General features: G+C 43.3%; 2 long non-coding RNA genes across 2 annotated transcripts; both read left to right on the forward strand.

Annotated features, from left to right (window-relative positions):
- The first annotated feature begins 386 nt into the window (after positions 1–386).
- On the forward strand, positions 387–4,994 carry LOC140618983 (uncharacterized). Its single transcript, XR_012018957.1, has 3 exons — positions 387–495; positions 3,826–3,911; positions 4,669–4,994. It is a non-coding gene; the product is annotated as an uncharacterized lncRNA (long non-coding RNA).
- A 2,395-nt stretch (positions 4,995–7,389) lies between these two features.
- LOC140618984 (uncharacterized) lies at positions 7,390–16,747 on the forward strand. The gene is made up of 4 exons (XR_012018958.1): positions 7,390–7,482; positions 8,151–8,309; positions 10,453–10,637; positions 16,008–16,747. It is a non-coding gene; the product is annotated as an uncharacterized lncRNA (long non-coding RNA).
- The last annotated feature ends 458 nt before the right edge of the window (positions 16,748–17,205 follow it).

Here is a 17,205-nt window from a genome sequence, read left to right on the forward strand (position 1 = left end):
ATAATAATAGCACTTACCATCTGAGCATCTGGGCTTTGCATTTCTTTTCTTTTCTTTTTTTTTTTTTAAGATTTTGTTTATTTATTCACAAGAGACACAGAGAGAGGCAGAGACACAGGCAGAGGGAGAAGCAGGCTCCATGCAGGGAGCCGGACACAGGACTCGATCCCGGGTCTCCAGGATCACGCCCTGGACTGAAGGCGGCGCTAAACCCCTGAGCCACCCGGGCTGCCCTTCTTTTTCTTTTTAAGGATTTATTGAGGTAATGATTACTAAAGCACTTAATGTGGTTTCCGGAAAAAAAGCAAGTGCTCAGTAAACATGGGCTGTTAGTACTAACTGGAATCTGCCTGTCTTTGTATAAAGCGTCTAACTATTTTCAAGATCCTGTAGGGAAAAAGAACTTTTTAAAGGCATCGTTCACAACCTCGTGGAGTTTACGGTCTGTTGAGATGATGGACCAGAATCCCCAAATTTCCAGGCAGCTCCAGTCTGGTGAGTGGACAGGAGGTTGGTAATCAGACATCCTTCCTCCAGTTTTTTAGAATTTCAAATATTCTGTTTTATCATCAAAACCTGCCTGCCCCTCCCTATGCCCCCATGAACTGCATGGATCACAATTCTTTATCTTGGAAAGTATGATCCTTTCCTAGGTGATTCAAGGCTGGCTTTCTCTAACGACTGTCTGCTATGAGTGACAGGCACTGCACAGCCAAGGTGTGAAATGCAAATGTTCAATTCTAAATATTCTGTTCTATTAGGAAATGGTATTTTGCCATTTTGGATTTGGGGGGCGGGGCGGAATGGGCACTATGGGGTTGAGGTTTTTGTATTGAGGAAGAAAAGGGAATACTAGAGAGCTTGCATACACAAGAGATGGCCTGGGGCAAATCACTTAACCGGTCTGAGCTTCTTCTTCTTCTTTTTTTTTTTTTTTTAAGATTTTTATTTATTTATTCATGAGAGACACAGGCAGAGGGAGAAGCAGGCTCCCTACAGGGAGCCCAAACTGGGACTCGATCCCAGGATCCCAGGATCACGACCTGGGCCGAAGGCTCAACCCAGGCATCCCAACCTGTCTGAGCTCCTATCTGTTCACCTGTAAACTGGAACAACAGTGTCAACACTGAGTTGGCACACATTGCTTTGTTCAGCTCCCAACCTATGACACATATATCTTCCCTCTCTTCCCTTCTCTCATTCTCTCTCTCTCTCTCTGCTCTCCTCTAGAATCTTGTTTTGGTTGCACCCAGAGAAGCAGGATGGGGTTAACTGAGGAGAAAGAGGGAGCAAACGGAATCCAAGGCCTAGAATGAGCTCCTATGTCAAGAGAGGGAGGAAGAACCAGCCAGAAGCTGATAGAAATATTGATGACAGTCTTTGTGCCACACGGGCACAAACAGAATAGCTGTAAGGCCCAGAGGCCTTTCTCCTTGTCACTGCATGGCACGTGGTACTACCCCGGCATCCCCAAGACCACTAGCTTTGAGGTGCCTCCCTGACATGATGTTGAGGTTCTCATAATGAGCACAGTGGTGGCCACGTCACCACTCTGAGTGGCTTCAGTGACTGAGGACATGTGGAACCAGAATGGAATAGAATAGTCTGATGGCACATGTTGCGTACACCTGCCTTTTGGGCCCCTGGGCACAGGTGAGAGCTGGAGAGCACAAGACAAGAGCCTTACTATACTGCATGAGTAGGCTGGGACTCATGCCAACCCAGGATGGATATGGAATCCCACCACTTCTCACTAGCCCCACTGTTGCCACCTGGTCTGAGCCACCATTGTCATCCAGATCCTTGCAGGAGCTTCCTGACTGGTCTCTTGTTTCCTTTTTCACCTCCCACAGACTTCTCAACACAGCAGCAAGAAGAATTGTTAAAACCTAAGTTAGAATCTTGTCAGCTCCAGATTCTGCAATGGATCATTTCATTCAGAATAAAAGCTAGAGTCCTTACAATGGCCATGAGGCCCAAATGATCTAATACCTGTGTCTTTTCTGGTCCCACCCATCACGACTCTCCACTTCACTCACTATGCTCCTGAACACAGGCTTCTGTTCTAGTCTCCAAACATACCACAGGGCCTTTGCACCTGCCATTCTTCTCTTCTTATTATACACTTCTCCAAAATTTGCACATGGCTCATTTTTTACTTGTGATATTGTAATTTATAATAAGAAATCAATATTTGGTCTTCATTTCTGTCACAGAGCTCCTAAAACCCTTGCAATCTCCTAGGTAATGAGAGAGATACAGGTGCTTTTGTTATGTTAATGAGCTTTTTGGGACCCCCCCCCCCACCTAAAGATGGGGGCTGCTTGTCAGGAGAACCAACCATATGATTAGAGGAATAGAACGTTCGGTACCACCCATAACTTCCTGAAAGCAGAGAGGGGCTGGAGTTTGAATCAATCGCCAATGGTCAACACATTGATCAACTGTGCCTATGTAGTGAAACAAACCTCTGTAAAAATCCAAAAGGGAAGAATTCAGAGAACGTCCAGATTAGTAAACACACAGAGATTTGGGGAGAGTGGCGTGCCTGGAAAGAGCATGGAAACTCCACACCCTCTCCTCATACCTTGCCCTATGCATCTCTTCCAACTGTCTGTTCCTGAGTTAGATCTTTTCATAATAAACCAGTAATCTAGTAAGTAAAATGTCCCTGAGTTCTGTGAGCCACTCTAGCACATTGGTCAAACCCAAGGAAGAGGACTTGGGAACCTCCAGTTTATAGGCAGTGCACCAATGTGCGGGTAACAACCTGAACTTCCACTTGGAGTCGAAAGAGGAGGTGGAAGGGGCAGTGCCGTGGGACCAAGCCTTTAGCCTGTGGAATCCCTGGTAGACAGCGTCAGAATCAAGTTGACTTCTCAGATATCCTCCTGATGTTTGAGAATCGCTTGGTGACGTTTTGGAGCCGCCAACCACACACACCGGAATTGTCACAGAAACCCAAATAACTGCCTTTTTCAGGTCTTTGCTCAGATGTCAGGCAGTCCTTCCCTCACCAGACTCCTTAAAATTGCAAATTGCAACCTCACCCTACCCCGACAAAGGCCACCCCCATCCTGTGCTCTCCCCTTCTCCCACCACTCCTTGCCTGACACAAAAGATGGACTCATTTGTTAGCCTCAGTGGTCCCTTAGCCCTCAGGAATGCCAGCGAGGGCAGGGGGCATGGGCTCCTGGTCCATCTGCTCTTCTGCTGTGTTCCCAGTACCCAGAACAGTGCCTGCTGTATGCTGGGTGCCCAGTAAACACTTGTTGAATGACTAAAGGAAGGTATGAATGAATACAGAAAGTGTGATCTCTTTCACCATCCACAGGGCGATGAGGCCTGCCACACACGGGTTATGCGGTCTCACAGGGTCATCAGGAGCATCACATATCCATCCATCACCTGAATGTCCGGCACATAGCAGGCACTCAATTAGTGGGAAATATTATCATTGTTTTTGTTGCAGTTGCACCATCTTGGGCGCTCTGATCCTCTGTCTCCTCTGCACAATATTCCCAGCAGCCTTATCCTCTGATTTTGTTCTCAGTGGGTCTCCTCTCCTGGTTTATCAGTTCTTAGCAGCCCTTCAATTTTCCTCTCTTGCTGCTATCCAGGGAAGCAGGCCAGCCCAGCAGGCCCCTGGGACCTCATTCTGTGTCTCCGCTGGGTCTGCTTCGCTCCCTGGGAAAGCGAATCGTCGTGAATCACTTCCTCCCTGGCCCAGAAACCCAAAGCATCCTTGACAACATGCAGTGGTGCTGGCTACCGACAGACCTTTTCAGATGGGACAAGCTTCAAATCAATTTTCATTTCTTCCAGGCGAGAGAGAAAGGCTGTTCGGTGACCCAGGGGGCCTCTGTGAACCTCCAGCAAGAAATCACTTTGGCTTCTACTTTTCTGCTTAGGTGAGCTGCCGGCCTCTCTGCAAACTCGGATCTTTCTCCAAATGATTCACAGAAACAAATGCTCCCCGAAGGCAGAGGCAGGCTCATGCCTGTGTGCTATGCCGGCATCCGTAACAGCGCAGCGTTATTAATTACCTTTAAGACAGTAACAAAGTAATGACGGTAATCGTTAACCCTCATAAGCACTAACCAGGTGCCAGGCCCTCAACTGGTTAATAGCAGCTTATTTACCCTTCTCCACAACCCTTGATGGGAGAAACTAGTCCCATATTATAAAGGAGGAAAATGAGGCACAGAAAGGTTCAATAATTTGCCTAAGATCACGCAGCTAATGAATGGAGAAGCCAGGATTTCAACTCAGGCAGTCTGGTTCCATTACTGAACACACACCATAAGGCCAGACCCTGTAGGGTGCTGGCAATACAGAAAGAACAGAAGACACAGTCCCTGCTCTCATGGAGTTTATGATCTAGTAGAAGACAGGGGCATTAAACCGTGATGTGTACAAATCCATGTATAGCTACAGGTTGCAATGAGGCCAGGAAGGGAAAAGAGCATGGCAGCCCCTTTGGCATCCTCTTGCGATAAATGATATCTATAGAGTTCACTTTCACCAGGGCCCACTGGTAGCTTCTAGTCCATTGAGGCCTGGGCCTAGAGAAGCCAAGTGGCTATTGTTTCTTGGGTACTAGGTAATGAAGGGCATGATTCATGCCTACACTTCTTTCAATCATTCCATTTTCATTCCCTTTGACAGATGGGAAACAGACTCAAGGACGTCAAGGGACTCACTCAAGGCCTTCTGCCAGCAACAGTCAGAGCCAGGACCGAACATAGCATTGTCCAATTCTTTCTCCCATCATATTGTAGATCCAATTTCTCAACCCCAGCACCATTGATATTTGTGGCCAGATAACACTTCATGTGTGGGACTGTCCTGTGCATTGCAGGATGTTGAGCAGCACCCCTGGCCTTCCCCCATCAGAGGTCAGTAGCACCTCTCCCCAAGTTATGATGGCCAAAGATGCTCTGGACTTTTCCTAGTGTAGGAGGTGGGGCATCAGCCCTGTTTGAAAACCATGGCTATAGGGATCCCTGGGTGGCGCAGTGGTTTAGCGCCTGCCTTTGGCCCAGGGCGCGATCCTGGAGACCCGGGATCGAATCCCACGTCAGGCTCCCGGTGCATGGAGCCTGCTTCTCCCTCTGCCTGTGTCTCTGCCTCTCTCTCTCTCTCTCTGTGACTATCATAAAATAAATAAAAATTAAAAAAAAAAATTAAAAAAAAAAAAAAAAAAAAGAAAACCATGGCTATAGATGCCCACCCATCCCCACCCCTAGACTGTCTTCTGCATCTCTGACTACCTAATACCCAGCACAGTATCTGGCCCACAACTAGTGTTCAACTAAAGTTTGTTAAATAAAAGGATCAAAGTGAGACAGGAAGAGGAAGGAGGAGGTGCACAGGTATGCATACCATGGAAAGTCTGTAGATAACTCAATCCAAATTGATTTTGTAACCCCAATTCTATTTGAAGTACCCCAGGGGAAAGTCAAGGTTTTAGAGAATCTTGTGACAAATTCTTATGTGAAATGAGCAGTCTTACCATGATATGACTCAGAGCACGCATGCAAGCACACACACACACACACACACACACACACACGTGCACATGCATGCATGCATATGCACACAGACACACACACAGATAAAAATGCCCTGCAGGTTTGCCTTTCTGCATGGCTTACCCAGAGACCACCACCCTTGGCTCTAAGTGAGGTGAGCCAAGCCATCACTACTCCTTTCGATAGGAACTCATTTACCCACTTGTCAGAACACCTAAGGGCTCCTCCCTCCTTCAAGGAACAATATTTGGCAGTGATTGACTATTATTATGACCCAAGAGGGTCCCAGTTGGCCTGGGATATGCTTGTCACCACCCACGTCCTCCAACGTCCAGCTGTGCAGGATATGGCTGATAATACCACGATCTCAGCTCAGAATTTCCCTGGACTCAAGGACAGCTTTTCTGTTTGTATATTTCAATCAACAGAAGCTCCAGTATTTCCAAGGCAGATGTTTCCTGTCTGTACTTTCCGTGTCCTGAGCAGGTGGTCTGTTAAAGCCACATTGTTGGACAAGACTTTCAATCAGTTTTTATTCCTGGATATGAGTGATGGGCAACAGGAAAGGGAGTTCTGATGTCAAATCCAGGCAGGAGAGAATTGTGCAATCAACCGTCTCTTTGTGCTTCCAAATGAGACCAAGACATGTCCCTGTATTGGGCGCTACTGAAGAGCAGGGCGTGTGAGAGCCACGCACATGAACTTAAATCCTACCTTCAACATTCAGTAGTTGAGTGGCTATGAGATCATAGAAAATATATATATTGGCCTCTGGCCCCTGGTTCCTAACACAAGAGTCCTAAAACCCTTGTAATATTTTAAAGGCTAAGAGCATGAGGAACATCTTTCGCTCTAAAAAGGCTCCTGGATGGGGGCTGCTCCCTAGAAAGACCAAGCCATGATTAGAGGCTTAGAATTTTCAGCCCCTCTTCCCTCCCCTCCTCCCATTGTCTAGCAAAGGGAAAGGATCTGGGAATAGAGGTAATGATTAATCATGCCTCTGTGATGAAGCCTCCATAAAAATCCCAATAGCATGGGGTTTGGGGAGCTTCCAGGTTGATGAACACATCACATACTGACTGGGGTGACGCACCTCAACTCCACAGGAACAGAAGCTCCTGTACTTAGGATCCTCCCAGACCTCTCCCTGTATATCTGTCCAGCTGGCTGTTCATCTGTACCCTTTATTACATCCTCCAACAAGCTGGTAAACATAAGTGTTTCCTCAAGTTCTGTGAGCCACTCTAGCAAATTAATCGAACCTGAGGAGGGGCTCATGGGAATCTTTGATTTGTAGCCAAGTCTGACAGAAGTTGTGGGTAACCTGGGGACCTACTATTTGTGGTTGGCATCTGAAGTGGAGTTGGGGACAGTCTTGAGGGACCAAGACCTTAACCTGTGGGATCTGATCTGATACTATCTTCAGGTAGATAGTGTCAGAATTGAGTCAAATCACAGGACACCCAGGCAGTGTTGTGGAGAATTGTTTGGTGTGGAGAAAACCCACCACATACTGGGTGACCCAAAGTGTCTGAGGTGAAGTGTTCTGTGGGAGTAGTAAAGGAAACACACAGGAGGGAAAAACTGGGGTTTTCTTAATGTAATGACTTTGGAGGAGCTACTTTCACTCTTTGGGTCACAGTGCCCTTGTTTATAGAATAGAAATGCTAATATTCCCTGCCACATAGGAAGCTAGATGTACTGTTAGCCAATTCCAGGAGCTGTAGGCATAAGCGATTTTTATGGAAATGAATTCGAATCCTGGAAAAATCAGTGTGGCCAAGGTGGAGAAGTAATAGTCACAGTGATTTGATTTGTGACATAACAATTCACTTGTATACCTTAGAAGGGGGGGGGGGGGTCCTTGAGCCAAAACCCTGAAACTTGCTTCCCTACAGCTAGTTCCGGTGACAACACTGGAATGCCTCCACACTCCAGACAATGCCAAGTACACTATCGCTTCCTTTATTATCTGGGGTTTGGGCTCTCTGTATTGAATGGGCATGGACAGGAAGTTCCTGGCTCAGAAAGATGGTCAGGAGTTTTCTGGTGGGTTTTGTTTTGTTTTGGTTTTGGTTTTGTTGTTTTTTAAGAACAGAGGTAGGAGATAAGTATGAAGGGCAGTTGGATAATATTTCAGGTTTCTAAGAGAAGCCTGACATTTACAACATTAGATTTGAGACAGAAACCCTGAATTTATATCTTGGTCCCCAAAGTCAGAGTCTGTGTGCCTCTTGATCTCTCTGAGCTGCTGTGTAATGGATGCTTTGGGTTGTTTCTCCAATTCACTTACCCCTTTTCCACCAGAGCATTCACATTTTTTAGTGGGTCACTCCACCCCCACCACAGTTGTTGGTGGAGAAATGTAGAGAATTGCTAGGCATATTGTTCAACTGTGACAACAGTTTGATCCTGCCCTCAGCTCTATGGTGGGCCCTGACTGGCTTAAGTCAATGAGGGCATATTACCTGTTACCCACTCTGATTGATTGAGGGATAAGCCTTTAACCTAGTTCTCACCAATTAGACATGAGGACAAGTTTTCTGAGGTTTTGGGGATAGACAAATACTCTGCCCTGCATGGGACTTATCAGAATTCATCTGTGTCCCTTTTCAGCATTGCCATGCAAGGATGTAAAAATTGGAGGCTGCAATGAATCAACCTTGGGAAAGAAGCCAACAAGGCAGCAGAGAGAATCATCCAGAAACAAAGCCAGAGCCTTAATGACAGCATGAAGCCCTGGATCAAACCATTCTTGATTTAGAATATCCCAGGGTAATTCAGTTATATGAGCCAACAGTCTTCTCAACCCCCTCCCCAATTTCTTTCTTCCCTAAGCTAGTAGAAGTTGAATTTTCTGTTGCTTGCAACCACAGTATTCCCAACTAGAACACTGTTTTCTCTGCCTTATTCCCTCCTCAAATTTCTAGAAGAACAAAATAAGATAATAAGGTATGTGAAAATGACACATAAACTGTAAAGCACGTGCCAATTATATGCGACAAAAATCAGAACAATTACTATCACTGCCATAAGGATATCCTAGTCCAGAATAATCCAATTTGCAGCTGTTGTGGAATATTTCCTTCTATTCCTCCAAAATATATTAGTTTCATTATGTTGAAATTATTAGATCACACATCGATAATGGTGCTTAATGGGGCTAACAGCATAATTCTCCTGTAAACAGAAATGTATATAATTAATAATTCTGTTAAGACTTCTACTTATGGGTACTAACTGCAACCCAGCCCTTACTGATGTGAGTCCAATTTGAGTAGTCTGTGTGAAAATGGACACCCAATCCTCAAGGACAGAAATATGAAGCCTCCACATTTCTTCCACTGACTCCCAATTGGTGGCCCTATCTGAGAAAAAGAGCGTGGGACTGTGTTCCAGCTCTGCCACTGAATCTTTCTGTGAACTTGAACATGTAAGCCTCAGTTTCCCTGTCTACAAAACAAGGCAGTTAGAGTTACTGGAGATTTTTAACTTTTGGTGAGCACCTGTGAGAAGCTGCTGGAAATTCTGGGTCTTCTCCAGAGGAAAGCACTTCTACTTTTTACATCTGGAATAGTATATATTTTATTGTGGAAGGCCCACAGAAAACTTTATTTGCTTTTCCTTTTTCATCAAGCCAAGTCAACAAATAAGAAATCTAGATTAAAAGACCTCTAAGGGTCCTTTAAGCTCCATATATTAAGTGTCCATAGTTCCATGATTCCTGAGAAGTAACAATCATATCTGGATTTTATTTTTTTTTAATTTTTTTTTTAAATTTATTTATGATAGGCACACAGTGAGAGAGAGAGAGGCAGAGACACAGGCAAAGGGAGAAGCAGGCTCCATGCACCGGGAGCCTGATGTGGGATTCGATCCCGGGTCTCCAGGATCGCGCCCTGGGCCAAAGGCAGGCACCAAACCGCTGCGCCACCCAGGAATCCCCCATATCTGGGTTTTAGAAGAGTACTTTGAAAAAATGGAAATTTTTAAGATTTTATTTTTTATTCATGAGAGACACAAGTAGAGGGATAAGCAGGCTTTCTGGGTGAAGCCCAATGCAGGACTTGATCCCGGGACCCCAGAAACACGACCTGAGCCAAATGCAGATGCTCAACCGCTGAGCCACCCAGGTGTCCCTCAAGGGAAAATCCTTAATGTCATCTGAACTGATTCATCAAATTCCAGCCCCAGCCACTGGCTTCCTCTCGTACCACTTGCTCCTTTGCTCTCTCTAGACCTGGGGCATGCTTGTTCCTGCCCAAGGGTCCTGTGAGTGTTGGCTGGTCCCCCACCTCCATTTCCAGCTATCATTTTCTACTGAATTACCTCTGTTGACCTTTACAAGCCTTACAATGTTGGAAAATGAGAACTCACCCCATTTTACAGTAAGCATAATAGCAGCTCAAAGGGTGATGGGATATCTCTAAGTTCACACAATTAGTAAGCAGCAGAATCAGAAATCAGAGCTGAGTCTCCTAGCAGGTGTACCGTGTTCTCTCCACTCAGCATGCCAGACTACTACTATTGGGCACCTCTCCGTTCTCCAAGGATGGACAGAGAGAGAGACAGACAGACAGACCCAAGACACTCAAAGAGCTGATTTCACTGAAGGGCTTTTACTCAATCAGTCTGGACAAAAGCCTGCCCCATCATTCTTCCTCCCACCCTCTCACCTTTCCTTCCCACTTTCCAGAAAAACTTGATTAATCCATTAGGTTTAACCTCTCTTTAACTTCCTGATTAGTTACATTTATAAACTCCATTTGTTTTTGCTTTCTCATCAAGCCAAACCAACATCCCTAGAAAAAAAAATAGGCCAATTTTCAGTGCCACTGATTTACTGCAATTTCTGAAAATCAGACCGAACTGAGGAGAGACACGACTGGAATTTCAATTCCTTCTGTTCACATTGCAGGGATCTTTGCCGAATGCAAGGGAAGAAGAGTAACAGAAGAAAGCTCAGGAATGGCAGGATCCCTGATTTGACCAAGGCAGCAAAGTACCAAGCCTGTTCATAAAGCAGATTAATAAATTATGTCATTTCCACCTGTGCCTGAGTGACAAAGCCAAAAAGCACAATAACAGCAACAACAACTAAAGGTGAGTGATTCTATGTTTTTACTGGTAAAGTGAAAGGCTCAAAGTGATGGTTCAAGGGTTGGTTTCTCTGCCTCTATTTCCCTCCCTGCAGGCAGTGGTCCCCACAGCAGCTGGAGGGGATATTTAAAAATCAAGTTGATTTTTATTTTAACAAAAATAATGCATGTGCATAAAGACCAATTTGTAACAAAATTGATGACAAACTTCCAGAAGTCCCTTCTACTTCCTCACACACTTCTGCATTCTGCTCCACCAAGGCACCTACCTTCAATACTTTGGGCTGTCTTTTCGAGTACTTATCTCCATATTTTAAGTAACATACCAATACTTCTATTTATTGGGTTATCAATTAGAAGCATTAGCTATTATATTTCTATTATGGAAGATGAGAATTTAAGTATCTTATGTCATGACGACAGCCCCCACATCTCTCTCTATATATAATATTTATATATATAATACCTTTATATATATAACACTTTAAGGCACTGATGGATTTATTTCAGTCTTCCAATATTACTGTTAGCTAACCGATGCCATTCAGATTCTTTTTTTTTTTTTTTTTTTTTTTTATTTATGATAGTCACAGAGAGAGAGAGAGAGAAAGGCAGAAACACAGGCAGAGGGAGAAGCAGGCTCCATGCACCGGGAGCCCGACGTGGGATTCGATCCCGGGTCTCCAGGATCGCGCCCTGGGCCAAAGGCAGGCGCTAAACCGCTGCGCCACCCAGGGATCCCCGCCATTCAGATTCTTGCATGTAACCTGTACTTTGATTTTTTTTTTCCCTCTGGATGCTTTTATGATATTCCTTTTCTCCCTTCTGTTTTAAAACAGCACAGTGGTATGGCTTAATGTGGATATATTTTCCTCTTTCTGATGGAGATAATTCAAAAGAGCCTCTTAATCTGGAATCTCATATCCTATGGCTCTGGGGCATTTTCTTGTACTGTTTATTTAATGATCTTACTCCGTTTTTAAAATATTCTCTTTCTAGAACTCCTTTTATTCACATTTTGAACCTCTTACACCAAATCCCTAATGTCCTTACTTCTTCCTTCCTAATTTTTAAGTCTCCATCTCTTGGCCCACCTTACAGTAGATTTTTTCAACTTTTCCTCATACACTCTGTATTGAAATTTTTTAGCAGTATTATTTATTTTATTCTACGTTTAATCTTTTTCAGTTGTAAAATACAATATACATACTGAAAAGTGCACAAAACGAAGATATACCCTCAGCGATTTATCATAAAACATCCATGTTCTTTTAAATTATTTAGTAACTCATTCTTAACTCTTACTGTCCCTTTTGGTAGTATCCTTTTCTTGTTTCATGGATGCAACAGCTTCTCTGATCTCAAAAAGGATATTATGTATTTCTTTTATTTTTGTTTTACTTTAGTTTTCTTTTCCTCTTCCATCTGTTTTCATCCAGTTTTTGATTTCTGTGTGTTAACTTTGTATATTCATGTTAGAGATTTTTCTTTTTCTTTTTTTTTGGTCGGGTATATTTATTTTTATTTTTTTAATTTAAATTCAATTTGCCAATGTATAGTTTAACACTCAGTGCTCATCCCATCAAGTGCCCTCCTCAGTGCTCGTCACCCAGCTACCCCATCCCCCCAACCCACTCCCTTCTGCAACCCTTTGTTTCCCAGAGTTAGGAGTCTCTCATGGTTTGTCTCTCTATATAATTTTTCCTACTCAGTTCCCCTCCTTTCCCTTATAATCCCTTTCACTTAAAATCACTTTCAGCTATCAGAAAAGATGAATACCCACCATTTGCTTTGATGTAGATGGAACTGGAGGGCATTATGCTGAGTGAAATAAGTCAATCAGAGAAGGACAATCATCATATGGTTTCACTCATACGTGGAATATAAGAAATAGTGATAGAGATTTTTCTTTTTTCTTTTTAAGATTTTATTTATTCATGAGAGACACAGAAAGAGAGAGAGGTAGAGACACAGGCAGAGGGAAAAGCAGGCTCCATGCAGGGAGCCCGATGTGGAACTCAGTCCCAGGACACCTGGAGGGCGTGATCCTGGAGTCCTGGGCTGAAGGCAGGTGCTAAACTGCTGAGCCACCCAGCGATCCCCGATAGAGATTTTTCTTAAAAATCATCAGGCCAATCATTGTATGTCCTGACATGTAATGCCATGTAACATATTTATCAGTTAAAAAAAACTAGATAGCCAATTGGAATTTTTTCTTGTTCACAGGATTTTTCAACCAGTGGACTTTATAAAAGGTGATCAGATAGAAATCTATCCCATTTTCTCAATGTGTGTGTGGTTCGGGGGTGGGAGTGTCACCCAATCAGCACCAAAGGGCCTGGTACATAGTTGATTCTCAACATTTACTTGTTGAGTGACTAATATTAATTCCTGTATGATTTATATTAGGGAAAATTGGAAATTTAAGGCCTCTTTTCTAACTTTTTATTATGGGGATTTCAAAGGTAAATAAAAAAAGAGTATCATGAATCCCATGTACTCATCATATTTTGGCCAAGTTTGTTTCATCTATATTCCACTCTCCAGAGGGTTTCCAAGGAAACACCTGACATCAGATTATTTCATCTGGAAATAGGAAGCCCTTTTTGACACATTGCCTTTGCACATGGGTGGAATCTCTCTGGTTGGAACTCAGGATTGTGAGGATTGTCATTTTCCAGTTACCCCTGGTTTCAAAAGTAGCTCAGTCTTCCTCTATAATGTGGGACCAACCCTACCAATGCCTTTGGGCTCAATCCAAGGAACAATCTTTACAATACTGGCCCTGAGGAAATAATAATTACTTTAGCATAACCAAGACCTGTCCTTACTGGGTCTTGTTCTTTGAGGAATGAAGACAAAGGAAATCTTGCTAGCAGAACTTTTGGAAGTTTTATTGTCCTTGAGAAAGCCTATGGTATTATGGCAGCAGCAATGAGATGTTTAAATCTAAATTCCACAAGGAAAGTTAAGCCAAGTTTTGTGAAGTTTAATCTGCAATGCCACCTTGCACAATCCCCTTTACCTCCCCTGTCACTATAGAAACTCATAATAAGTAGTAAGGACATCATCAGAATTAATAAAAGAAGCTAGCCTGGGATGCCTGGGTGGCTCAGTGGTTGAATGTCTACCTTCAGCTCAGGGCAAGGTCCTGGAGACCCAGGATTGTGTCCCATGTCGGGCTCCACTGGAGGAGACTGCTTCTCCCTCTATGTCTCTGCCTTTCTCTGTGTGTCTCTCATGGATAAATAAATAATATCTTTTTAAAAAAAGAAAGGAGCTTGCCTGAAAATCCAGACTTCATTTTCAATCATTCTCAATTCCTTGATGCTTTCTTCCTGTAGGTCTTTGGCATCTTGTGATCCACAATACCTACCTATCGGTGTCTGGAAACAGCTCCAGATGAGTCAGGATGCTCATAACATCTTGGCATCAGGCTCACTCAAACCCAAATTTCACAATATCCTACATCTGTTAGTATTACATGAATCTAGGATTTTCAACTCAGACTTTCCAACCTGGTAATGGAGTAGTCAACCCATAAGGCACAGTTTCTAAACCAATGCTTCTCAAGTTATTGTGAAAGATTAATTCATTTTCCCAATCTTTCATAAGTTAAGACTTGTGGTCTATATTCTGTTCAACAAGATGCATCTACTTATCACACACTTGGATATTGTAAAAAATGTTAAATTGCTCTATGAGTTTCTTAATGCTTCGCCTTGATTTCTGTGTTTATCTTGTCATGGCAAATAACAAAGAGATCATGAACCAGTGTACCCTCTATCAGTGTGTTCTGCCTTTCATGGATGGAATGGGTATCCATCATGTGGCCATGCTGTGGGAGCATCTGTTTCTTCCTCCCACTTCTTTCCAACAGCTCTTTTTTTTCTTTAAATTTATTTATGATAGTCACAGAGAGGGGGGCGGGCAGAGACATAGGCAGAGGGAGAAGCAGGCTCCATGCACTGGGAGCCCGACGTGGGATTCGATCCCGGGTCTCCAGGATCGCGCCCTGGGCCAAAGGCAGGCGCTAAACCGCTGCGCCACCCAGGGATCCCTCCAACAGCTCTTAATTCCCATTTGGGGACCCATGTTTCTCTGGGGAAGATGACACCATTCCTGGCTATAGGCATGGGACAAGTGACCTAAGAGAGGCCAAGCAGGGAATTCCATCCCTCTGGCCTCAGAGATTGATTCCAGGGTTGATGTGTGACCCCAAATGGTCCAACTGGCCAATTGGAGTGAATCTCAAAACATTTCCTTGGAATGTTGGAGGAAAGACAATCCCTTCCTCCGGATTTGTGGTCTGTGGGTATGAGATCTGGGGCACCTTACTTTGCTGTAATAAGGCAAGCCTTCCTGAGCACAAGGACATAGAGGATGGCAGATCTGAGAAGATTATAGAGAAATGAAGTTAGAGTCTGGATTACACCCTGAACCTGTGGACCAAAACACGTCACAGCCCACCTTATTTCTGGACACTTCTCTTTTTTTTTAGTTTTTTGGGGTTTTTTGTTGTTGTTGTTGTTGTTAAACCAGACTGAGGTGGATTTTCTGTCCTTAGTAACTGAAAGCTTCATTTTTGATTGCATGCATTTTTTTTCTAATAGGCACCTATTAAGCATGTACTGTGTGCCAAGTACTATGTAAGGTCTAGAAAAAATACTTCCCACAAAAAAGACTGTGAATGAGTCCAGTGAGGGGTGAATGGCTAATAAAACTAGAAGCATTCGTGGATAGCATCTGCTCACTTCAAGAGTCCTATGCAATTTTAAGATAATATTTAAAGCACAGGTGTTTGCATTTTATTTGCAAATTATTAACTTCAAAATTAAAAACCAGAGCAATTTTAAGGTCATCCCTAGAAGGATAGCCTGACTTCCTTATATTACAATATCTGCTAATTTTATAATCTTTTCCATTTTTGCATACCATATATTCACTTTTATTTTAGTATTTTTAAATTGATTCACTCACAGAACTTGAATAAATGTATTTGAACAGGAAACTTCTATAATCCTCTATAAATGGGAAACCAGTACCACTTTACATGAATAGAAGGTAAGCATAAGATGAATACAATGAAATTATAAAATGTTAATAAATTCTGAGTATTGGAATTTGACCAATGTCCTGACTCTGTGGACTCCTCTGTCTTTCATGAAAGGAAAAATTAGCAAGAGTTCAAAAGATGTTAAAGACATGTGAGCACCAAAGCTGAGACTTTTTCCTGGTTGTGTTTAGATGGATTGAAAGGAAATTGAAAAAAGGGGATTAATTTCAAGCAATTCATTGTTATTTAACACTGCTTCTGCATATAACCACAAATTCTCTCCTCTGCATAAAATGTTTTATCCTTACCACTTTTCAGGAAACACCATTCTGGCCAAATCCCATTTTATAGATGTGCAAACTGAAGCCCAGAATGGCAACGAGACTCTCTCAAGGCTTTCTGATTCCCAGGCTGCTCGTCTCACCAATATTCAATGATATTTGATGACTCTCATTCAATTCATATTGCGATTACCTTCTAATCATGACAAGTGAACCTGTTTTGTTTTGTTTTGTTTTTTGTTTTTTTTTTTTTAATTTATGGTCATGATATCACATTTCCACTTAAAATGAGCTTTGGTTGCTGTTAAAGCTTCCCACAGTTGAGGCCAACTTGAAACAAGGCCCTTAACAATGCTGCCAGGTCTGTGTCCACCCCACCCCCACCATCATCATCACTCCCCGATGTGAGCAGACACAGGATTTTCACCATCCTCTACTGCCCCTTGCTGGCATCCCCAGAAATGCCCCATGATTTCAGTCCTTCTCTCCCCAAGCCTGTATGGAAAACTAGAAGCTGAGAGATGCAGAGATTCCTCCAAAGCAGGGTCTCTCACTATTTACATTTGGGACTGGATAATCCTTTGTTACGGAAGCTGTCCTGTGCATTTACAGGATGGTTAGCAGCATCCTTGGCCTCTACCCATTAGGTGCCAGCGGCACTTCCATCCAATTGTGCCACCAAAAATGTCCCCAGACATTGCCAAATGTCCCCTGGGAGCAAAATCATCCCTCCTCGAACCATGGGTTACTCTAGATGGATGAGTGACACGTTCTTATACAAGCCTTACAGATTTTCCCAATAAACTTGAAGTACAGAGCATCCCTTTGCCTTGAGCACTGGGGCAACTGAAGTCATATATTTTTTTTAAGGCTGGGGTATTTTCTAAGGAAAAAAAGGGAAGTAATATCAACTACCCATAAAGTTCACTCCCTTTAGACAGTTCATCTGTGTCTTCCCAAGCGAAGGAAGCATAAGCAGTGATACCTCCAACAGGTGCTTATGCTACCTCCAGCTTCTCCATGGGACCTCCTGGAGTGGGTATTTATTTCCTCGAACTGTGTGCATCTTGACTTTCAAAATTTAAAACCAGGGACATTTCTGGGCCTCATCCTATCATTTGGGGTCTGTTCATGGCGATCCTGTTAATGAAAAAATGCTGTACCTGAGAAAGTTCTAGAAGATCTTAGTGTCCCAGAGAGCTGTGTATTCTTCTTAGAGAATACAGCTTACATGT

This window comes from Canis lupus, chromosome 27 (assembly GCF_048164855.1).
Source record: "Canis lupus baileyi chromosome 27, mCanLup2.hap1, whole genome shotgun sequence".
Classification (NCBI taxonomy): domain Eukaryota; kingdom Metazoa; phylum Chordata; class Mammalia; order Carnivora; family Canidae; genus Canis; species Canis lupus.